This window comes from Somniosus microcephalus, unplaced genomic scaffold, assembly GCF_052327205.1.
Source record: "Somniosus microcephalus isolate GS21.2 unplaced genomic scaffold, FLI_Smic_1.0 unresolved_chr6, whole genome shotgun sequence".
Taxonomy (NCBI): Eukaryota; Metazoa; Chordata; class Chondrichthyes; order Squaliformes; family Somniosidae; genus Somniosus; species Somniosus microcephalus.
Window position 1 is genome coordinate 51,513,223 of NW_028225184.1, and position 25,206 is coordinate 51,538,428.

Genomic DNA, 25,206 nt, shown 5'->3' on the forward strand with positions numbered 1-25,206 from the left:
GCGAAGAACATGGCGTAGTTTCTCTGCTCCGGGGAAGTACTGGACGACGAAGGGTACTCTGTTCGTTGTGTCCCGTGTTTGTATTCTGAGGAGGTCTATGCGATTTCTGCTGTGGCCCGTCGGAACTGTCGATCGAAGAGTCGAGCGTCATATCCCGTTCTTACGAGGGCGTCTTTCAGCGTCTGTAGGTGTCCATCGCGTTCCTCCTCCTCTGAGCAGATCCTCTGTATTCACAAGGCTTGTCTATAGGGGATGGCATCTCTAACGTGGTTAGGGTGGAAGCTGGAGAAGTGGAGCATCATGAGATTTTCCGTTTCAGGAAAGGATGCCCCAGATCATGGTACATCAGCGAGGCCATGCAGAAACTGCGACAACGGATGAGCGGATACCGCACAACAATGGCCAGGCAGGAGTGTTCCCTCCCAGTCGGGGAACACTCAGCTCCGAACTTCGGGTAAGCATTCTCCAAAGCGGCCTTCAAGACACACGACAATGCTCTACACATGTGCGGCCGGGCCTGCTGTGATTTCCTGCAAAAAATTGTTTTTTGCTTGTTTTTTGTTTTTCATACAGACCCCAGCATCTGCAGCATTTGACCCCTTATGACACCACCTCTTTGTTCTTTGATGTAATGTTTTCCTGACTGATCTGTTTGGACACCATTCACACCTTCGATTGCTGTGATTATCTCTCTGCCGAGGTGTGATAAAGGGCAGTTAGAAGGTTTACCTGTAACCATCTGGCAGTGCACTCTGACTCTATATTCTGTGCTTGTATGCATCTCTCCACTTCACCCGATGAAGGAGAAGCGCTCCGAAAGCTTGTGATTTCAAATAAAGCTGTTGGACTATAACATGATGTTTTCTGATTTCTCACATTTGTCCACACAAGTCCAACACTGGCATCTCCACAATATCAATAATTTAGATATGGATGTAGGAGGTATGATCAGGAAGTTTGCAGATGACACGGAAATTAGTGGAGTGGAAGACAGCAAGAGGGAAGCCTCATGCTACTGAACGATATAGACGGGTTGATTTGATATGCAGAACAGTGGAAAATTGAATTTAACCCTGATAATTCTGAGGTGATGCATTTTGTGAGGACTAACAAGGCAAGGGAATATACAATGAATGGCAGGATCGTAGGGAGGACAGAAGATCAGAAGGACCTTGGTGTGCATGTACATAGATCCCTGAAGGCAGCAGGGCAGGTAGATAACGTGGTTCAAACGCATATGGGACACTTGCCTTCCTTCGCCGAGGCATAGAATATAAAAGCAGGGAGGTTATGATGGAGCTGTACAAAACGCTAGTTAAGCCACACTATAGGAAGGATTTGATTGCATTGGAGAGGGCGCAGAGGAGATTCACCAGGATGTTACCTGGGCTGGAGCGTTTCAGCTATGAAGAGTGACTGGACAGGCTAGGGTTGTTTTCTTTATAGCAGAGAAGACTGAGTGGGGACCTGATTAAGGTGTACAAAATTATATGGGGCACAGATATGGTAGATAGAAAGGAACTTTTCCCCTTAGTAGAGGGGTCAATATCCAGGGTGATAGTTTCAAGGTAAGAGGCTGGAGGTTTAGAGGGGATTTGAGGAAAAACTTTTTTACCCAGAGGGTGGTTGGAATCTGGACCTCACGCCTGAAAGTGTGGAAGAGGCAGGAACCCTCACAACATTCAAGAAGCATTTAGATGAGCACTTGAAACGCCATAGCATACAAGGCTACGGATCAAGTGCTGGGAAGTGGGATTAGAACAGATAGGGCTTGATGGCCGGCGTGGACACGATGGGTCGATGGGCCTCCTTCTGTGCTGTATAACTGTATGAATCTCTGATTATTTTGCTCATTTATATCACAATTCCCCTGCCTGATGTCTATGTCTACATTGTCCTTCTCCATAGTAAACACAGACGCAAAATATTCATTTTAAACCTCACCTACATCTTCTGGCTCTACACACAAATTGCCACTGTGGTCCCTAATGGGCCCTACTCTTTCCCTGGTTATCCTCTTGCATTTAATATACTTATATATAGCACTTGGAAAATAGTGACAGGATCGGACAAATTCAGCATGGATTTGCAAAAGTTAAATCATGATGGACTAAACTACTGGAATTTTTGAGGATTTAACTGGTAGAATAGATAAGGGAGAACGAGTGCATGTGGTGTATTTGGACTTTCAGAAGGCTTTCGATAAGATCCCGCACAAGAGTTTAGCGTGTAACTTTAAAGAACATGGGATTGGGGGCAAGTTACTGAATTGGATAGAGAACTGGTTGGCAGATAGGATGCAAAGAGTTGGAATAAACAGTTATTTTTCCGAGTGGTAGGCAGTGACTAGTGGGGATCGGTGCTAGGACCCCAGCTAATCACAATATATATGAATGATCTAGACGATGGAACTAGTTGTAATGGGGCAGAAATTCGGGTCGGGGGCTTGCCGCGCGTGCATGCCCCCGATCTACACTTACCCGACGCGCTGGCCGTTGAGCATCAGCGACGCCTGGAATTCCTGTTTTAAAATGTTGACTCCCGGGCAGCGTCTGACGTCACGCCGCCCAGGAGTGCAGCCAGCGCGAAGCCTGGAGCACGCAGTGCGAGTGAGACACGCCCCTTGAGGTCTCATTTTAAAAGGACACGCCCCCAATGTTTCTCACAAGCTGCAAAGCATTTTTACATGTAGAGCAGCATTTTAAATAGGTTTTTGGTATTTTTAAGAAGTTTTTGATAACTTTTATAAACGTTTACTTTTTTTGAAGAATCTGAAGTAGTTTTAAACAGAATTAAAGCCTTTTAAAAGCCCTGAAAGCATTTTTTCATTCCATTTATTTAATTAGCAACGTCGTCGTCGTACGTGTCTTCACACTGTTCCCTTTGGGGAAATGTATGAAGTGGTGGAAGGATTTCTGGCCGTGCTTAACGCTCCTTCTGTGATCGTAACCATCTTTGTACCAGCCATTAGGGTGGTTAGACCTATGGCGGGAGGGTTTTACGGGCTCCCACAACCTATATGAAGGGGGGGGGCCACCCACACCTACGGACGCAAATATCCCAATTGATGTCTACCCAGAATTTAGTGCCGGAGCTCCGACTCCACTTGCCGGGATTGTCTGGAGCGGGGTTAGAAACCCTACGCCGTGTGGCCCAGCGGCGGGGATGCTACCACTATGCCAAAGGCCCACTCACATTAGCAACGTGAAATGGCTGGAATGAGCACAATTCACGGCATTAAAATAACTCACAATTGAACTGATGATGACCTCAGCAATCTCCTCAACGTGGTGGATGTGCAGCGCCTGCTCATCATTGGTAATGAGAAGTCCAAGGCGCCGCAAAAAGTACAGATGATAGCTTGGTCTTTCAAGTGGCAGCATAGGGCTCCAGTCACGGGGAGGGATAAGGCGCAGGAAACGTATGGGTGTCACCTTTTGCACGGAGTGGGCCTTTTGCGTAGCGGTAAGCATCCCCGCTTCTGGGCCAGAAGGAATAGGGTTGCGAGCCCCGCCCCAGACAGTCCCGGCAAGTGGAGTCGGAGCTCCAACTATAAATTCTGGGTGGACATCCAGTGGGATACTTGCGTCCGCGGGTGTGGGTGCCCCCCCCCTCAGATGGGTTGTGGGAGCCCGTAAAACCCTCACGCCATAGGACTAACCACCCTAATGGCTGGTATGAAGATGGTTATGGTCACGGAAAGAGTGTTAACATGGCCAGAAATTCTTCCACCACTTCATACAGATCACGAAAGGGAACAGTGTGAGGATACGTACGACGATAACCTCTTGCGCAATGCACCTCCTTGGACCCACAGTCGCAGATGCGAGGGGGCAAATCGTGCAATTGTTAACTTTTTCATTTTATTGACTTGTAAAATGCTGGCCCAGTAACTCCGTTCCAAATGCATGAGTACGATCTGGGTGCTCACGCATCTGGCAGGAGGAAATGCCGGTTTTCAGCATGCACAGCGCATGCGGGGAAAACCGGCATTTCCTGTCCTCTGAAAGAAGGGGTTCAGAGGCAGAACGCATGCAACTGCACAGGCAGCGCGTGCGCAGTAAAATTCGCCGGTTTCATTCATGCTTTCATTGAGGTTAAGTCCTTACAACTTACACATGAAAAAAGCATGAGTACAGTTGCTCCAGAGGCTGCGGAGGAAGATATATTTTATCGTGGAGCTTCTGAAAGGCAATATTTTTGTTTGGGAAAGGGAGGAAAGTTATTTTAAGAAATGCTGAGCTAAGTTTTAAAGTTTATTTTTATTTTTAAACGGTTTTTCAGTACTTTAGGTAGAAGGAGCAATTGTGGCTATGTGAATTGAATTTGCTGTGTTTATTAAATGTGAAAATGACGCCAACATTTTTAAGAAAGAAACTTTTCATCAGTAATATATTCTTTTAAGTAATTATGTATGTATGTCTGTATATATTCCTTTGTGTATATGTATGTATATATTCCTTTACTTGTGTATGAATGTATGTTTTTAATTATGACTTTCAGAGAAAGTAACTTATTGGAATATCATAATTAAATACATACCTTCATACACATTAGTAAAGGAATATATACATATACGTAAAGGAATATACGGACATACATACATAATTACTTAAAAGAATATATTACTGATGAACCGTTTCTTTCTTAAAAATGTTGGAAATGTTACATTACTCATTTTAGAACAGTCATTTTCACATTTAATAAACACAGCAAATTCAATTCACACAGCCACAATTGCTCCTTCTACCTAGAGTACTGAAAACCCGATTAAAAAAAGGAATTAAACATTAAAACTTATCTCATAATTTCTTAAAATAACTTTCCTCCCTTTCCCAAACAAAAATATTGCCTTTCAGAAGCTCCACGATAAAATATATCTTCCTCCGGAGCCTCTGGAGCAACTTTACACATGCTTTTTTCATGTGTAAGTTGTAAGGACTGAACCTCACTGAATCCATGAATGAAATCGATGAAGTTCACTGCGCACGCGCTGCCTGTGCAGTTGCATGCGCTGTGCCTCTGAACCCCTTCGTTCAGAGGACAGGAAACGCCAGTTTTCTCCGCATGCGCTGTGCATGCTGAAAACCGGCATTTCCGCCGGCCAGACGCGTGAGTACCCCGACCGTAGGCACGCGTTTGGAACGGAACTACTGGGCCAATATCTCCAAGTTTGCAGACGTCATAAAGCTGGTTGGGCGTGTTTGCTGTGAAGAGGATGCAGAGACAGTCCAGTATGATTTGGAGAGGTCGGATTATTCGGAAGTTGCATGGCAGATGCAGTATAATGTGGATAAATGCGAGATTATTCACTATCGTGGCAAAAACAGGAAGGAAGGCAGATTATTATCTGAACGGCAATAGATTGGGAGCAAGGGAAGTGCAACGCGACATGGGTGTCCTTGTTCACCGGTCGCTGAAGATAAGCATGCAGGTGCAACAGGTGGATAAGAAGGCAAATGGTATTTTGGCCTTCATAGCGAGAGGATTCGAGTATAGGAACAAGGATGTCTTTCCACAGTTGTACAGGGCCTTGGTGAGACCACACCTTGAGTATTGTGTGCAGTTTTGGTCGCCTTATCTGAGGAAGGAGGTTCTTGCCATGGAGGGCGTGCAGCGAAGCCTCACCAGACTGATACCTGGGATGGCAGGAATGACGTATGAGGAGAGATTGGGTCGATTGGGCTTATACTCGCTGGAGTTTAGAAGAATGAAAGGGGATCTCATTGAAACTTATAACATTCTAACAGGACTGGATAGACTAGATGCAGGATGGATGTTCCCGATGGCGGGGGAGTCCAGAACCAGGGGCCACAGTCTAAAGATAAGGGGTAAGCCATTTAGGACAGAGATGAGGAGGATTTTCTTCACCCAGAGAGTGGTGAACCTCTGGAGTTCTCTACCATAGAAGGCTGTTGAGGCCAATTCATTAAATATATTCAAGAAGGAGTTAGATATATTTCTTAAGGCTAAAGGGATCAAGGGATATGGGGAGAAAGCAGTGACAGGATACTGAATTTGGATGATCAGCCATGATCTCATTAAATGGCGGAGCAGGCTCGAGAGGCCGAATTGCCTACTCCTGCTCCTATCTTCTATGTTTCTATTTTTCTATTATACAACTTGAGATTTTGCTTTATTTTGCCCGCCAGTGTTTTTTCATGCCCCTCATCGCTCTCCTAATCGCATATATAAGTGCCCACCTGCACTTTCTCTATTCATCTTGGACTCCCAATGTTTTCATTCCTATGTATCTGCCAGAAGCCTGCCTTTTTTTCCTAATCCATTCTTGTATGTCCCTTGACATCCAGTGTGCGATGGGTTTGTTGGTCCCACCGTTGACCTGTACGAGAACATGATGCCGTTGTACTTTCTCTATTTCCTTTCTGAAAGACTCACACTACTCTGATGTGCATTTCCCTACAATTAGCTGGTCCCAGTCCACTTTGGTCAGATCCTGTCTTATCATATTATAATTGGCCTTCCCCCAAATTGGACACTTTATTTCCGGTCCATCTTTGTCATTTTCCATGTCTTCCTTAAATATCACCGAATTATGGTCGCTGTCACCGCAATGAATGCTCTCCTACTGACACTACTAACACTTGCCCGGATACATTCCCTAGAATTAGCTCAAGTACCGCCCCCTCTCTTTCAGAACTTTCTACATGATGGCTCAAAAAGTTATCCTGGATGCACTGTAAGTATTCTGCCCCCTCTATGCCTTTCACACTCTGACTATCTCAGGTGATATTGGTGAAGTTGAAATCCTCTACTATTATTACGCTATTGTTTCTACACTTCTCTGAGATTTGCCAACATATCAGTTCCTCTATCTCCCCCTGACTGTTTGGCGGCCTGTTGTACACTCCCAGCAAAGTGCTTGGCCCCTTTTTGTTTTTAAGTTCTACCCATATGACCTCGTTAGAGGAACCTTCTAAGATAACCTCCCTCCTTACAGCAGTAATTGACTCCTTGATTAATAATGCGACAACCCCTCCTCTTTTACACTTCCCCCTTCTCGCCTAAAAATTCTATACCTCGGAATATTGACCTGCCAGTCCGCAAACATATCTCTGTTATTGCAACAATATCTGACTCCCATGTTTTTATCACCAACATCAATTCATCTGCCTTACTCGCAAGACCCCTTGCATTAAAAAAATGCCATCCAGCGTTGCCATACTCCCATGTGCTGTTACATATTTGCTCTGTCTTCCAGGCTGACTTGTTTTTTCTGATATATGTAGGTGTGCATCACCCGCTACTATAGCTCCACTCCTTATCCCATCCCCCTGCCAAGTTAGTTTGAACCCCCGCCCCCCAACAGTACTAGCAAACTTCACCACAAATATTTTGGTCCCGTTCCGGTTCAGGTGCAACTCGTCTGATTCGTACAGGCCCCATCTTCCCCAGGAGCAGAACTAGTGATCCAGGAAACTGAAGTCCTCCCTCCTGCACCAACTCTTCAACCACGCATTCATCTGCTCTATCGTGCTATTTGTATATTCACTAGCATGTGGCACTGGGAGTTATACAGAGATTACAACCTTTGAGGTCCTGCTTTTTAATCTGCTACCTAGCTCACTACATTGTTGTTGCAGGACCTCATCCCTCTTTCTACCCATGTCGTTGGTACCAATTTGAACCACGACCTCTGAATGTTCGCTCTCCCCCTTCAGAATGCCCTGCAGCCGTTCAGTGACATCCTTGATCCTAGCGCCAGTGAGCCAACATAGCAACCTGGAGTCACGTCTGCGGCCACAGAAACGTCTATCTGTTCCCCTTACGATAGAATCCCCTATCACTATTGCTCTCTCACTCTTTTTCCTCCCCTCCTGTGCAGCTGTGCAACTCGTAGTGCTACGGACTTGGATCTTGCTGCATTCCCCTGAGAAACCATCTCCCCGATCAGTATCCTAAACTGAAAATCTGTTGGAGAGGGAGATGGACCCAGGGGACTTCTGCACTACCATCCTAGCTCTTTTACTCTGTCTGGCGGTCACCCATTTCCTGTTTCCCTGTGCACTGTTTAACTGCGGTGTGACGACCTCGTTAAACGTGCTATGCACGAAGATCTCAGCTTCACAGATGCTCCACAGTGACTCCAGCCGCAGCTCCAGCTCCGAAGTGTGGAATTCGAGTAGCTGTAGTAATAGACACTTCCTGCACATGTGTTCGCACTGCACACCGAAAATGTCCCTGACTTCCCATATAGCACAGGAGGAGCACTCCACATTGCCGAGCTGCCATGCCATGTCCTACCCTTAATATACTCCCTTTTCTTCCTTTAAATTAAAGAATATTAAATACACTAGGGACCTTACTTCCCTTTAAACATTACTTACTCTGAACTAGAGACTTTACTTTTACTTTAACGACTGGACTGTAGAAATAGTCACCAGGTCCTATTAACAATCAGCTCCTTCCCTGACTGTCACGTTGCTTTTTCGCTTTCGCAGGTTGTTGTTTGACTGCTCCCACTCTCGGACACTTTCCTTGGTGCAAAGTAAGAGCCAATTCCCAACTCGCAGCATCTGTTTAAACCTCACTTAACTTTCAGTCCCATTAAATTCTCCACCACTATTTTTTTAATAATACTAATTTACTTTAATTCCTCCTTCTCACTAGATCCTTGGGTCCCTTGAATTTTCGGGAAGTTATTGCTGTCCTCTTCTGTGAAGACAGAACCAAAGGATTTGTTTAATTGCCATGCCATTTCCTTGTTCCCCATTATAAATTCTCCCGCTTCTGACTGTAAGGGACATACATTTGTTTTCATTAATCGTTTTCTTTTTATATACTTGTAGATGCTTTTACAATACGCTTTTATGGTTCTTGCAAGTTTACTCTTGTACTGTATTTTTCCCTCTTAATCAATCTCTTGGTCATTTTTTGCTGAACTCTCAGCTGCTCCCAATCCTCTGGCTTGCTACTTTTACTGGCAAATTTTTGTGACTCCTCCTTGGATCTTATATTATCCGTAATATATCTTGTTAGCCATGTTTTGGCTGCTTTTCCTTTTCTGTTTTTGCGCCAGAAAGTAATGTATAACTGTTGAAATTCATGCATTCGTTCCTTAAGTTTTTGTCTTTTCCTATCCACCTTCATGTCTTTTAATGAAGCTCTCTATTTTATCTTCCCTGCTTTCCAATTCTCGGCCTCTTGAAATGAATGCCAGGGTATTCTTTGCTTTCCTAGAATCATAGCATCACCGAAATTTCTGGCACAAAATGAGGCCATTCGAGCCATCGTGTCTGAGTCTACCGATAAAGTGCCATCCAGCCTTATCCCATTTCCCAGCTCTTGGTCCATAGCCTTGTAGGTTATGGAACTTAAATGCATATCCAAGCACGTTTTAAATGTGATGAGGGATTCTCCCTCTACCACCCTTTCAGCCAGTGAGTTCCAGAACCCCACTACCCTCTGGGTGTAAAAAAGCTCTCCTCAACTCCATTCTAATCCTTTTACAATTTACTTTAAATCTTTGCCTCCTCTTTATTGTCCTCTATGCGAGGCGATGCAGGTGCTTCCTGTCCACTCAATCTAGGCCCCTCATCATTTTAAACATCTTATTCAAGTCTCTCCTCAGACTTCTCTGTTCCATAGAAAACAACGCGAGCAAACCCACCTTAGTTATGGCCTTATTAACCTGTGTCTCAACTAGAAGTGATTTGTGTGCCTGTACCCCCAGTTTCCTCTTCTCCTCTACACCATTTAGATACTTTTTTTCCAAGGAGTAATTGCCATCCATATCACAAGTATATTGGTTATTCCACGTATACCCTTCCACATCAGACTTTTTATATAAATACATATATAATAGTAAACCATCATTCTGGATGGAAATTGGCAGGGGCGTTCGTTGATCCATTGAAGAGTCCAAGGGGATAGTGGAGGATTCATTGACTGGGACGGATCAGTAGTTGTTGAGATTATGCCTCAGTAAAGGCGATGTGTGTGAGGATCAGTGGAGGATTCATTGACTGGGATGGATTAGTAGTTGGTGAGATTTGGCCTCAGTAAAGGTGATGTGTGTGAGGAGCAGCAACAGTGAAGGAGCGGGAACTGGTTTTGCTGCTCGCATGAAACGATTGATAAAACTCTCGATGGGCCTTTCAAAGAATGCCAGGAGAGGCACAGAGGGTCACTGTGGACCTGTTCACGAATAATTCAATTCTAGAAATGCAGGGGATTGGAAACCTAGTGGAGTAGTGAAGTGTTGGGATATTGGCCATTAATTAAGGGCAGAATAGAGAATTACAGAAAAGAGCGAATTAATAAAAGGGATATGGGACTCATGGCAGATTGACACTTGAACTCCTGCAGCTCATCTCTGGCTCAAGCCAAATGTCAGTATATGGGGTGCTAACAAAATGATCCACTTGTGTGATCAAAATCAGTAATCGTGACATTAAGTAGAGCATTTGTCCGGTAAATCACGTGGAACTGAATTCAACCTATTGACGTTGGTAGCGAATTGATAAGGAGTTAGGAGACAGAGAGCAGGGATGACGGGTATGTAATCTCATTGGCAGGATGTGATAAGTGGTGTCCCCAGGATTCTGTAATGTGGCCTCATGTTTTCACTGCATTGCTCTATGAGTTACAGGAATGAATATAGTTCATTACATCCAAATTAATGTCGAAACTACGTTAGGTGGCATTGCAAATTCAGGAGCTGGCAGCAGAATGTTGCAAGGGGACTTTGCTAGATTAAGTGAGTGTGCAAAACTCAAGTTGATTCACTTCAGTGTGGTTGGAGTGTGAGCTCACCCACTTTAGACCGAAGCAAGATATACATTCCACTTGGAATGCTGAGTGCACTTTATAAACCAACACCAGATTAAGGATGTAAGAACATATGAACAGAACTAGGTCATGAGCCCCTCTAGTCTGTTTCACAAATCAATACTATCATTGCTGATCTGTATCCTAACTCCATCTACCTGGCTTGGTTTTATAAAACGTATTACCCTTTCTTAATACAAATCTACTAATCTCAGTTTTGACATTTCCTATTGATCTAGTCACAACCGTAATTTTGAGTGAGAGTTCAATGTTTTCAGCTTACTTTGTGTATAGAAGTGCTTCATCACATCACCCCTGAAGGACCTAGCTATAACTGTAAGGTTATAAGAACATAAGAACATAAGAAATAGGAGCAGGAGTAGGCCAATCGGCCCCTCGAGCCTGCTCCACCATTCAATAAGATCATGGCTGATCTGATCCTAACCTCAAATCTACTGTCACTCTGCATCCACCCGAACCCATGTGATCTCCCGGGAGAGGCGAAAAACCAGATAAAGACCCAATGGCCAATTTGGGAGAAAAAAATCTGGGAAATTCCTCTCCGACCCATCTAGGTGATCGAAATTCTTCCAGGAGATCACTCTGTCCCTATATTTTCTACAGTACTTACCTTCTGTAAAGGCGATCTCCACCCCAGCCAGGAACAGGAATAAAACCATCTCCTGAAATCTAACAGAATTAGAACACGGTAGGAGCAGAACAAGGCTACACGGCCCCTGGGCCCGCTCCACTACCCACAGGGCCATGACCATTCCGAACCCAGACTCATGTCCAATTTCCTGCCCGCTCCCCGTAACCCTTTATTCCCTTTACTTCTAGGAAACTATCTATTTCTGTTTTAAATTTATTTAATGATGTAGCTTCCACAGCTTTCTGGGGCAGCAAATTCCACAAACCTACCACCCTCTGAGTGAAGAAGTTTCTCCTCATCTCAGTTTTGAATGAGCAGCCCCTTATTTTAAGATTATGCCCCCTAGTTCTAGTTTCACCCATCATTGGGAACATCCTCACCGCATCCACCCGATCAAGCCCCTTCACAATCTTATATGTTTCAATAAGATCGCCTCTCATTCTTCTGAACTCCAATGAGTAGAGTCCCAATCTACTCAACCTCTCCTCATATGACCACCCCCTCATCCCCGGGATTAACCGAGTGAACCTTCTTTGTACTGACTCGAGAGCAAGTATGTCTTTTCTTAAGTATGGACACCAAAACTGTATGCAGTATTCCAGGTGCGGCCTCACCAATACCTTGTACAACTGCAGCAATACCTCCCTGTTTTTATATTCCAACCCCCTAGCAATAAAAGCCAACATTCCATTGGCCTTCTTGATCACTTGCTGCACCTGCATACTAACTTTTTGAGTTTCGTGCACCAGGACCCCCAGATCCCTTTGTACTACAGTACTTTCCAGTTTCTTGCCATTAAGATAATAACTTGCTCTCTGATTTTTCCTGCCAAAGTGCATAACTTCACACTTTCCAGTATTGTATTCCATCTGCCAAATCTCTGCCCACTTACTTAGCCTGTCTATGTCCCTTTGCAGGTTTTTTATGTCCTCCTCACTCACTACTTTCCGTCCCATCTTTGTATCATCTGCAAACTTTGATATGTTACACTCGGTCCCTTCCTCCAAATCGTTAATATAGATTGTAAAGAGTTGGGGACCCAGCACTGACCCCTGCGGAACACCACTAGTTACTGGTTGCCAATCTGAGAACGAACCATTTATCCCAACTCTCTGCTTTCTGTTAGAGAGCCAATCCTCCACCCATGCCAGAATATTACCCCCAATCCCGTGATTTTTTATCTTGAGCAATAATCTTTTGTGTGGCACCTTATCAAATGCCTTTTGGAAGTCTAAATACACTACGTCCACTGGTTCCCCTTTATCCACCCTGTATGTTACTTCCTCAAAAAACTCAAGCAAATTTGTTAAACATGACTTCCCCTTCATGAAACCATGCTGAGTTTGCCCTATTAAATTGTGTTTATCCAAATGTCCCGTTACTGTCTCCTTAATAATGGACTCTAACATTTTACCAACCACAGATGTTAGGCTAACAGGTCTATAGTTTCCAGCCTTCTGCCTACTACCCTTTTTAAATAATGGTGTTACATTAGCAGTTTTCCAATCTGCCGGGACCTTTGCTGAGTCCAGTGAGTTTTGGAAAATTATTACCAATGCATCCACAATCCCTACCGCTACTTCCCTCAAGACCCTGGGATGCAAGCCATCAGGTCCAGGGGATTTATCCGCCTTGAGTCCCATTATTTTACCAAGTACCACTTCCTTAGTGATTTTAATTGTATTTAGTTCCTCCCCCCCTAGAGCCCCCTGTTTGTCCAGTGTTGGGATATTCTTAGTGTCCTCTACTGTAAAGACTGATACAAAGTAATTGTTCAGTGTTTTTGCCATCTCCATGTTTCCCACCATTAATTTCCCGGTCTCATCCTCTTGTTCTGTACTCTCCCACCAGCTGAAATCGTTTCTCTCTTTCTAACAGATCAAATCCGTTAATGAACTTAAACAGCTGAATTAGATCACCCGTTAAGCTTCTGTACTCGAGCGAATGCAAGCCTAGACTATGGAACCTCTCCCCATAATTAACCCTTATTGACCTGTTATCATTCTGGTCAATCTCCGCTGCACCCCCTCCAAAGCCAATGGGGCAGATTTTGCGGTGTGTATGGCGGCGTACTCTGAGAGTGCTCCGTCACATTTACTGCAAGTTCGGGATTTCCACAAGTGCTTGCACAGGCACTAACTCCCGAAATTGTGATTGTTCCAGGTTCGCCTTAACACATGATCCGCACCGATGGGGAAGTACTAATGAAAGGTGCAGATTTGGCCGAATTACAAACTGCCTAGCAATTACATCCGCATATCTTATGGTTACTGAAAATGGGCACAAGAGGCTGTGTCACATTTTAAAAGATCTGTGACTGTAAATTGTGGACGTTTTGGTGGAGGAGACTTTTTTGTTGTTTGAGTTTAATTTTACTTATTTGGGAAGTTGAAAAAGAAAGTAAAATAAAATGAAATTCTAACAAATTTCAGTGAAAAAATTATTCCAAATAATAAATGAACAAGATAACTTATATAATAATCTCTCTTTATCATGGAGAATAGATTTGTTGATTACCAGCCTAAATGAGGTCTGAATAATATATTTAATACTGAAAATTAACTTTGAATATATGGTTGGGAATCTCTTTCTGAAGTTCAACAACATTACCTGTAAGAGATAAAGGACAATTTTAGCCCTTTACTGAGGATCAAAAAAGGAAGTTGTATCCAAAGGGACTAATAGCTTGTGGGTCTGTATGAAAGCATAAAACAAAGGATTGATATATGAAATAAGACCAGATAAACTATCTTTTTTTAGAAGTTTTGATAAGTTTTGAAAAAATTATATCAATGGAAGAGACTGAAAGAGCCTTTTCTGGGCGTGGTTTATTTTTAACAGAATTTATGGGTGTTTCTTCCATTACGCAGAGGATGTACGCTGCACTCCTGGCCTTAGTGATCTCATACGTGGCACACAACTCTGCATCGCCGAGGAGCAACTATCCATTCTCTGCATCTCTATACTCTGTATCTATGCGCCCGATGCAATTGTTGGGCCATTATATCCTTCCTGAGGCCCGCTTCATTGATCATAATGCAGTTACTCCAGACGGGGTCTAGCCATAGCTCTGTACAGCTCCAGTTACTCCAGATGGGGTCTAGCCAGACTCTGTACAGCTCCAACTTAACTTCCACCGCCACGTATTCCAGCTCTCTTGAGGTGAAGCACATTATTCCATTAAACTTTGTAATTATCTGTACCTGTCCACTAAATTTTAGCTATCCCTGTACTTCGACCTTTAATTCACTCCATGTTTCCAATTTCCCGAGCTTTATAGCAATTAGAAAATCGAAAAATCTTTTTTGTACGTCCAAAGGGAAAGAACTCACACTTTCTCTCTTTAAATTCCATCTGCTACTGTCTTCCCGCTCACCCAATCAAACAATGTCCCTTTACAACCTTTTACTCACGTGTGCATTATGTACTGTGCAACCTAACTATTTTCGCCAGCGAAATTTGATATATGGCTCTCTATTCCTTCATCCAAGTCAGTTATAAATATGGTGAAAAGCTGAGTTCCCAGTACAGATCCCCGGGGACACCATTATTCACATCCTGCCAATGTGAGTTTAGAGCCATTATCCCTACTAACTCTCTCCAACAAAATAACCATTTCATTTCCTATTCAATATGTTGCCTGCAATTGCACGCATGGCTACTCGAATGCCTTCTGGATGTCCCTATAAATAGCATTCATAGACAGTTGTTTAACTCCAATTAGGTACCTTCTCAAAATAACAATTGGTTCGATAGACGTGATTTGCACTTTACAAATCCATGCTGGATCTCTCTGGTCAGTTCATATCTCTCCAAATGCTCAGTCACGCTGTTCCTAATAATAGATTGTAGTGCTTTCCCAAAACGGATGTTGACTGATGGGCCAAAAATTTTCAAGTTGATCTCTCCTCCCGTCGTAAATAAACAGTGCCTGTTAGTTTCCAATCGAATTGGCCAATTCATCAATCGAGAGACTTTTGGAAGTTCATGACTAACGCATCAGCAATTTCCTCACCTAGTTATATTAACCGCCCCCACCCCTCCCGCCACACGCCCATCGGGTAGAAACACTCGGGTCCTGGAATTTTTTTCTATCTTTGATGTCATTATCTTCTCCATCACCATTTTTTTACGTATATTGAACCTAGATATGTCTTCCTATATTTATTGTACTTTTCCTTGAATCGCTGACCAAAATGTTAGAAAACAAAGACATCTCTCATAGTACCTGGGCAATGAAAGCTACTGAGATGCAGACATGCATTACTGCTACAAACTTCACAACATGATGCATTACAGCAATGAATTTCAATTACATAATAACAAATTCATTTATTGAGCAGTTTGAAATTTAATTGCTCAATTTCATTATATTAGAGAAAAGCGTCGACACTAACCTTGAGAAACGATTCTCCGAGCCCCAAAAACCACTAAAAAGAGAGAACATGAATCAGTTACTCAAACACCAAAACCTTTAGCGGCTGAATATACTGACTGACTGCCGTGTATTGTTTTATGGACATTTCACAGTGTGACTGAGTTGGTGACATTCTGGCTCCTTTTACTTCAACTCCCGCTCCAGTACATGAACACATAATGTAGGCAGACACTAATTACAGAGAGTTCCAGATTTACACTACACTTTGTGTGAGAAAGTATTTCCAGTTTTCACTCCAAATTATTTGGCATCAGTTTAGATATCCTGCTCCTTGTTTTAGATTCACCCACCGTGACTGAAGAAATTCTACCGAGATGTTCATTTTCATCTAATTCCAATAATGCACGGCAATTAACAAAATGTGCCCTTGGGCCTAATGACACAAAACACGTGAAATGATAACAGATCCATTTTGTGGCTTTGTGACAACGGCACTGAAAGACAAATGAATGCAACTGCATGGAATGTGGGTGCAAACACTGAGCATCTTTACAGATCTCCACATGCGGCTACACCACGATACAGAATGGCAATGGCAGGGCCGGAGCTCCATTATTGAATGGATTCAGGCATTACCAGGGGCAATTTTGTTTGGAGACGTTGTTGATTAAGAGGTTAATGCAGCTCTGTGTCTTAGTAGTGTATTAGTCTCCGCGCACTGTGCAGATCTCTGTCTCAGTGATATGCTCAGCTCCAGCAGATTGAATGAGGAAATGGAATTAAAATACATTCCTGGATCTGAAAGCTGCCTGAATTATTCACCAGAAAGCATTAGTTGTACAGACAGTACACAGACGCTCAACTATATCAAAGAGCACCTAAAATTGTGATGCAAGACGGAAAAGAGAAAGAAGTATAATCAAATAAAGGAAAATGGTCAGTACTGCAGACAACAGTAGCAGCAGTTAGGTGTGAAAACGGAAGCCTGCGGTTTCAAGCCGAAGGAGCTTTAATTCATAAAAAGCGGCACTTAGCTGCTCACAGAAAGAACAAAGTCTCAGAACCAAAGAAAATACTAAAATATATTTACTACAATATACAGTGACTGTGTTAAAATCATTCTCATCCAGTTTCTCTCTCGAAATCTTTAATGCCCCCGGCATTATCTGTTCATGTTTGAGTGCAGACACTGAGTGGGTTGCTTGACGCGAGTTCAGCAGTGGTGAGCCCGGCAGAACTTTAACCTCCTACCGCACATGCTCGCTCTGCAGCAGGCAACAGATATCAAAGAGCTACATCACGACATTTGGCCGAGGCTTCCTTCAGTGGCCTCGGAGCATTAAGCTGAATGGTAGCGCCAGTACCTCCGCTTGTTGGAGATCAGGGAACACAGCAAGGAGCGGATGTTAATCATTCGGTCTTACTATGATTTATTTCTTAGCTCTGCACTGCAGGCACTTACTGAGCTATCAGGAGACCAATATGCTCCACTATTCTCCTGACAATATACACAATTCTCCAAATCCATTCCAGTAACAAATTAAAAAGTGCCGTATAAAACCGAGAGATGATCATTTACTTCAACTTTTCCAAAAAGGAGATTAGGAGACCCATCAACACCCAGAGAGTGGACACAATGTGGAAAATGGGACCACATGGTGTAGTTCCGGTGAATAGCATAGATGCATTTAAGATGAAACTAGTTGCTAAAATGAGGGAAAAAGGAATAGGAGGATATGTTGATAGTGTCATCTGAATTCGATTGCGAGGTGGCTGGTGTTGTGTAGACCTGTTGGGGCCGAATGGCCTTGTCTCTGTGCTTTTATTTCCATGTAAATCTATTTAATTTCAGGCTGAAATTAACAATGACAGCAAATGCTGTAAACGGAAGCCTGTGGTTTCTGCTCTGAAGCATTTCTCCATTGGCAGGTAGTATGTTAACCCCTGACAGTAAGTACAATACATCAGAATCAAGAATGTATATATACACTTCGAAAAAGTATTTTGTGGCAATCTTTCTTATACACTTTCAACCGTATAATTCATTAATTGGTGTCCATAATTGTGAAAGGACATACTTGCTCTCGAGTCAGTACAAAGAAGGTTCACTCGGTTAATCCCGGGGATGTGGGGATGTACATATGAGGAGAGGTTCAGTAGATTGGGACTCTACTCATTGGAGTTCAGAAGAATGAGAGGCGATCTTATTGAAGCATATAAGATTGTGAAGGGGTTGGATCGGGTGGATGCAGGGAAGATGTTCCCGATGATGGGTGAAACTAGAACTAGGGGGCATAGTCTTAGAATAAGGGGCTGCTCTTTCAAAACTGAGATGAGGAGGAACTACTTCACTCAGAGGGTGGTAGGTCCATGGAATATGCTGCCCCAAAAAGCTGTAGAAGCTACATCATTACATAAATTTAAAACAGAAATAGACAGTTTCCTAGAAGTAAAGGGAATTAAGGGTTACGGGGAGCGGGCAGGAATTTGGACATGAGTCTAGGTTCGGATCGGTCATGGCCCTGTGGGTAGCGGAGCGGGCCCAGGGGCCGTGTAGCCTGATCCTGCTCCTATTTCGTGTGTCAAATTTTGTTAGATTCAGGAGATGGTTCTGTGATAGTGGATTGGCGGTTAGGATCAGATCAGCCATGATCTTATTGAATGGCGGAGCAGGCTGGAGGGGCCGATTGGCCTACTCCTGCTCCTATTTCTTATGTACTTATGTTCTTATGTTCTTAATTATTGGATAATAATTAAGGAGTCAATTACTGCTGTAAGGAGGGATGATATATTAGCGGGTTCCTCCAATGAGGCCATATGGGTGGAACTTAAAAACAAAAAGGGGGCAAGCACTTTGCTGGGAATGTACTATAGGCCCCCAAACAGTCAGGGGGAGTTAGAGGAATAGATATGTAGGCAAATCTCAGAAAAGTGCGAAAATAATAGGGTAATAAAAGTGGGGGATTTCAACTTCCCCAATATAAATTGGGACAGTCAGAGTGTGAAAGGCTTAGAGGGTGCAGAATTCTTAAAGTGCAACCAGGAGAGCTTTTTGAGCCAACATGTAGAAAGTCCTACAAGAGAGGGGGCGGTACTGGACCTAATTCTGGGGAATGTAGCCGGGCAAGTGGTGGAAGTGTCAATAGGGGAGCATTTTGGCGACAGTGACCATAATTCAGTGAGATTTAAGGTGGTCATGGAAAAAGACAAAGACGGCCCGGAAATAAGGGTTCTAAATTGGGGGAAGGCCGAGTTTAATATGATAAGGCAGGATCTGGCCAAAGTGGACTGGGAGCAGCTACTTATAGGAAAATCCACATCAAAACAATGGGAGACTTTCAGAAGGGAAGTTGAGAGAGTACAACGTCAACATGTTCCTGTAAAGGTCAAGGGTGGGACCAACAAGCAAAGGGAACCTTGGATGACAAGGGATATACAAAAATGCATTAGAAATAAAAGGGGGGCTTTTGGCAGTTACAAAAGACTAAAGACGGAGGAAGCCCTAGAGGAGTATAAAAAGTGCAGGGGCATACTTATAAAAGAAATTAGGAGGGCGAGGAGGGGCCATGAAATAACACTGGCGAGCAAAATAAAGGAACATCCTAAGATGTTTTATAAGTATATTAAGGGCAAGAGGATAACCAGGGAAAGGGTAGGGACCATTAGGGACCAAAGTGGCAATCTGTGTGTAGAGCCAGAGGATGTAGGCGGGGTTTTAAATGAATTTTTTGCATCTGTGTTCACTATGGAGAAAGACGATGCAGACATAGAAATCGGGCAAGGGGACTGTGACATATTTGAACATATTAGCATCGAGAGGGAGCAGAGGCTAGCGGTTTAAGCAGGCCAAAACGTGGATAAATCCCCAGGCCCGGACGAGATGCATCCCAGGCTGCTGTGGGAGGCAAGGGAGGAGATTGCAGGGGCTCTGACACTAATTTTCAGAACCTCTCTGGCCACAGGGGATGTACCAGAGGACTGGAGAACAGCTAACGTTGTACCATTATTCAAGAAGGGTAGCAGGGATAAACCAGGGAATTACAGGCCAGTGAGTCTAACATCTGTGGTGGGGAAATTATTGTAAAAAATTCTGAGGGACAAAATTAATCTCCACTTGGAGAGGCAAGGATTAATCGGGGATAGTCAGCATGGCTTTGTCAAGGGTAAATCATGTCTGACAAATCTGATCGAATTTTTCGAGGGGGTGACTAGTGGGGTGGATGAGGGAAATGCTGTGGATGTGGTTTACATGGACTTCAGTAAAGCTTTTGACAAAGTCCCGCATAGGAGACTGGTTAAGAAGGTAAGAGCCCATGGGATCCAGGGTGCCTTGGCGCGTTGGATCCTAAACTGGCTGAGTGGCAGGAGGCAGAGGGTGATGGTTGATGGTTGCTTTTGTGATTGGAAGCCTGTGTCCAGTGGGGTACCTCAGGGATCGGTGCTGGGTCCCTTGTTGTTCGTGATCTACATAAATGATTTGGATGAGAATGTAAAAGGTATGATCAGTAAGTTCGCAGATGACACGAAAATTGGTGGGGTGGTAAATTGCGAGGAGGAAAGCCTCCGGCTACAGGACGATATAAACGGGTTGGTCAGATGGGCGGAAAAGTGGCAAATGGAATTTAACCCTGAAAAGTGCGAGGTGATGCATTTTGGACGGACAAATAAGGCAAGGGAATACACAATGAGTGGTAGGACCCTAGGAAGTACAGAGGGTCAGAGGGACCTTGGTGTACATGTACATAGATCCCTGAAGGCAGCGGAGCAGTTAGATAAGGTGGTTAAAAAGGCATATGGGATACTTGCCTTTATTAGCCCAGGCATAGAATATAAGAGCAGGGAGGTTATGATGGAGCTGTACAAAACGCTGGTGAGGCCACAGCTGGAGTACTGTGTGCAGTTCTGGTCGCCTCACTATAGGATGGATGTGATTGCTTTGGAGAGGGTGCAGAGAAGATTCACCAGGATGTTACCTGGGATGGAGCGCCTCAGCTGTGAAGAGAGGCTGGACAGTTAGGGTTGTTTTCCTTGGAGCAGAGAAGGCTGAGGGGGGACCTGATTGAGGTGTACAAAATGATGAGGGGCATAGATAGGGTAGATAAATAGGAACTTTTCCCCTTAGTGGGGGGGTCAATAACAACGGGGCATAGATTCAGGGTAAGGGGCAGGAGATTTAGAGGGGATTTGAGGAGGAACTTTTACACCCAGAGGGTGGTTGGAATATGGAACTCAATGCCTGAAAGGGTGGTAGAGGCAGGAACCCTCACAACATTCAAGAAGCATTTGGATGAGCACTTGAAATGCCATTGCATACAAGGCTATGGACCAAATGCTGGAAAATGGGATTAGACTGGACAGGGATGGATGGGCGGCGCAGACACGATGGGCCGAAGGGCCTCTTTCTGTGCTGCAAAACTCTATGACTCTATGACTCTATAACCACCACCATGTGTGATGGAGTAGCAGACTGAAACGCCATACTGTCATTTATTTATGCAATTCAATTCAAGTCAATTTAATAAAATAAAAAAGCTGTTTCATATTCCACTAGCATCTTGTAACCTGTATAAAAGCAGATGTGTTGTGGGACATCACAGAAACAGAATGGGATAAATCGGAGGATACTATCAGGCACAATGCAGTTTTGCGATAATTCGATACTTCAGCTTGTTTAAGGCCTGAAAGGAAGTTAGATGGTCAGCTGTTCACTAACGTAAGTTCAAGGCCAAGGTGGTGGGTTTCACAGGCACATTAAACAGGAGAAGTGCATGTGTGGGGATAGGAGAGACATTAAGGAAAGATGCAGAATCAGAGCTCAGAGAGGGCGGACCCTCAGGTGTTTGAACGTCGTGACCAGGGGAACTGTGTGATGTAGCATCTGAACTGATGGACTTGATCTTAGAGACTTCATCTTTGTAGAGAGATTAGAGAAGCTGGGATTGTTCTCCTTAGAGCACAGAGGTTTAAGCGGAAATTCACCAGAATGACTTGGATTTGTGTCATTAGAGCAGTGAATGTTAAGTGGAAATTTAACATAAAAGTACCGGGAATGAAGGACTTCAGTTATGAGGAGAGACTTGAGATATACGTTGATCTCCTTAGAGCAGAGAAGGCTAGGTGGAGATTTAGTTGTATGATTCCTGGGGAAAGGGACTTCAGTTATGAGGAGAGATGAGAGAAGCTGAAGTTGTTCTGGTGCAGTCTGCGAGGAACTAAGAAGTGGATTTAAATACAGTTAATAATAGTTTTTGAAAATATTTCAGGCTAAAGCTAACACTGAAAGAAAATGTTGAAAACAGAAACCTATTGTGTCAGCTCAGAAGCACTTTACCTCGGACAATGAGGAATTTAATTTAAGGAGGAAAATACATTTTGACAATATTTCTTTTATGTTTCTGGCCATATAATTAATTAATTCTGTGTTTACCACCACAGATAGAATCAGCAAATCACAGAACTTTCCAGCAGCGCTGGAACCACAGCACCATCGTGTCTGTGCTGACTCTTTGCCAGACCAATCACATTAGTCCCACTCATATGTTTTTTCTTCAAAGTCCTGCAAGTTTTTCACTTTGGATCATTTAGCCCATTCCATTTTGACAGTTACAATTAGAGTTCCATAGAGGGAGTGCAACGATGGTTCAACAGATTGATTCCTGGGATGGGGGGATTGTCCTATGAGGAGAGACTGAGTAGTCTAGGCCTATTTTCTCTAGAATTTAGAAGAATGAGAGGTGATCTCATGGAAATATATAAAATTCTTAAAGGGCTTGACAGGGTAGATGCAGGAAGGATGTTTCCCCTGGCTGGGCCGTCTAGACCCAGGGGCCACAGTCTCAGAATAATGGGTCGGCCATTTAAGACAGAGATGAGGAGACATTTCTTCACTCAAAGGGTGGTGAATCTTTGGATTTCTGTATGCCAGTGGGCTGTGGCGGCTCAGTCGTTAATTATATCCAAGCAGAATATCGATTAATCTTTGGATATTAATTGAATCATGGTGTTTAGGGATAGTGCTGGAATGTTAGATGTCCTACTCCTGCTCCTATTTCGTATGTTTTTATGTTCTTAATATACATTTAGAGATAATATTCCACTTTACATCTCGTAAACTGTAAATTTAGTGGTATTATATACAAACACAATGGATGAAATAGAATGATACAATCCGCCTAATAACCCTGTATTGTGCGGCAAATGTAACTGTGCATTGAAATCAATGTAGTTTGTTTCTGAGTCCAATTAATTTAAAGAAATTAGCCGACTTTGAAACAATAAGAATAAAACTCAATTTTGACGTGAATGAAATCCATGTGTTTTATATTCACCATTTCATTCAACTGAAAATCAAGTCAGCTTGGAGCTTGGTTGGAAATGCAGTAAACTTTAAATTGTAGTAAACAGTGAGGGGGATAGCAGCAGACTTCGGAATAGAGACAGTCTTGTGAAGTGGGCAGGTACATTTAATGTAGTGAAATCTGAAGTGATGGAATTTAGGTAGACGAATGAGGAGAGACAATGTATAGGAAATTAAAATATATTACAGGGCGTTCCGAATCAGAGCGCACATTCACAAATCTTTAAAGGTGGCAGGACCTATTGATCAATATGTTAAAACAACCTTTAAGATCTATTGCTTTAATAGTAGAGACATAAATACAAAAGGAAGGAGGTTTGCTAAACCTTTGTAAATCACAGGTTAGGCCTCAGCTGGAGCATGGTGTCCAATTCTGGCCACCACACATTAGGAAGGATCTCATGACCTTATAAATGATGCAGAGGAAATTTAGCAGAATGGTAGAAAGATTGACAGAAGTTAGTTATGTGGAGAGACTGGTGAAGCTGGGGTTGTTCTCCTCGGTACAAAGCAAGCATGTACCCATAAGGAGGAAATATGGGGCTTCCAAAGCTACAGCGCTTGGATGAGAAAGACAATGGAGGTTAAATTAAATTATGACAAATGTCAATTGCAGAATACAGCAGAACACCAGGTAGAATAGGGAGAGTGCAGGCGGAAATTGAAAAATTACATAAGAAGGGAAAGGGGAGCAAATGGAAACAAATTAGCGGGTAAAATGTATCATTTATAAGCATTAAAGTAATGTTGGGGCCGATTAATGTCAAAAGAGGAAAGATTCTTGTGGAGGCAGAGAGCATGACTGGGGTACTGAATGAATAGTTTGCAGCTGTCTTCACTTAGGAAGATGATGAAGTTAATGTTGCAGTAGATGTACTGGATAGGATAAAATAGATAGCAAGGATGTAGAAAATAAGTTGCCGATATTTACGTTAACAATTCGCACGATCCATATGGAATGTATGCTACATTGCTGAGGGAAGTAGTGGAGGAGATAGCTGAAGGTCTGACCACGATTTTGCAAAGCTCCTTGGAAATCAGAGTGGTGCCCAAGGACTGAATCATTGCAAATATCATGTGACTGTTCAAAAAAGTGGAGAGAGATATACCGGTTAATGCCAGGCTAATCAGTCTACTTTCAGTGGTGGGAAAACTACTGGAGACCATTGTTAAGGACAATATTAAGTCTGACTTACAGAAGCATGGTGTAAAAAGGAACAGTCAACTTGGAGCTGTTCAAGAAATATCATGTTTGACTAACTTGACTGAGTTTTTTGAAGAAATAACAAACAGGCCATGCAGCCGATTTTGTATATCTGGAATTTCAATTAATATCACATAACAGATGCGAAATGTAGAAGCACATGACAGTATAGGCAGGATGGTAAATTGAGTACGTAATTGGCTAAGGGATAAGAGGCAGAGAGTAGTGTATTTGCCTTAAAGAAACAAAACACCATTAAGGGATGCACAGATACAAAAATGGTCAATTTTAATGGAGTGAAACCATCATTTAAAGACAAAGCAAGCACCTGGGTGGAGTCTGTGTACAAATAATGAGCATCTTTACAGATTTCCACATGCGACCATACCACAAAACACAAGGCTATCGTGGAATCTCCATTATGGATTAGATGGAGGCAGTAACGGTAGGAATTCAGATTGGGAAAAAATTGAGTTGAAGAGATAAAGTCTAAATTCTGAGCACCAAAGGCAGCTGCAGCATTGTATTGCTTGAAGGACATTCGTCTCAGCCCACTGTTCAGATCTGTTTCTCAGTGATATGCTCAGTTCCAGCAGTCTGAATGAGGAAATGGAATTGAAATAAATTCTTATATCTGAAAGCTGCCTGAATTATTCACCAGAAAGATTTAGATATACAAGCAGTATACACACGCTCAATGATAGCAAAACGTGCCTGAAGTTGAGAGGCAAGATGCTAAAGAGAATGAAAAATAAGCAAACAAAGGGAAATGCTAAATACTGCAGAGAACAGCAGCAGCAGTTAGTTGTGAAATCGGAAGTCAG

At 43.1% G+C, this 25,206-nt stretch overlaps 1 pseudogene; it reads right to left on the minus strand.

Moving 5' to 3' along the window:
* The window catches only part of LOC147087292 (Fc receptor-like protein 5), a 76,400-nt pseudogene that overhangs the window by 42,851 nt on the left and 8,343 nt on the right, over nt 1-25,206 (minus strand).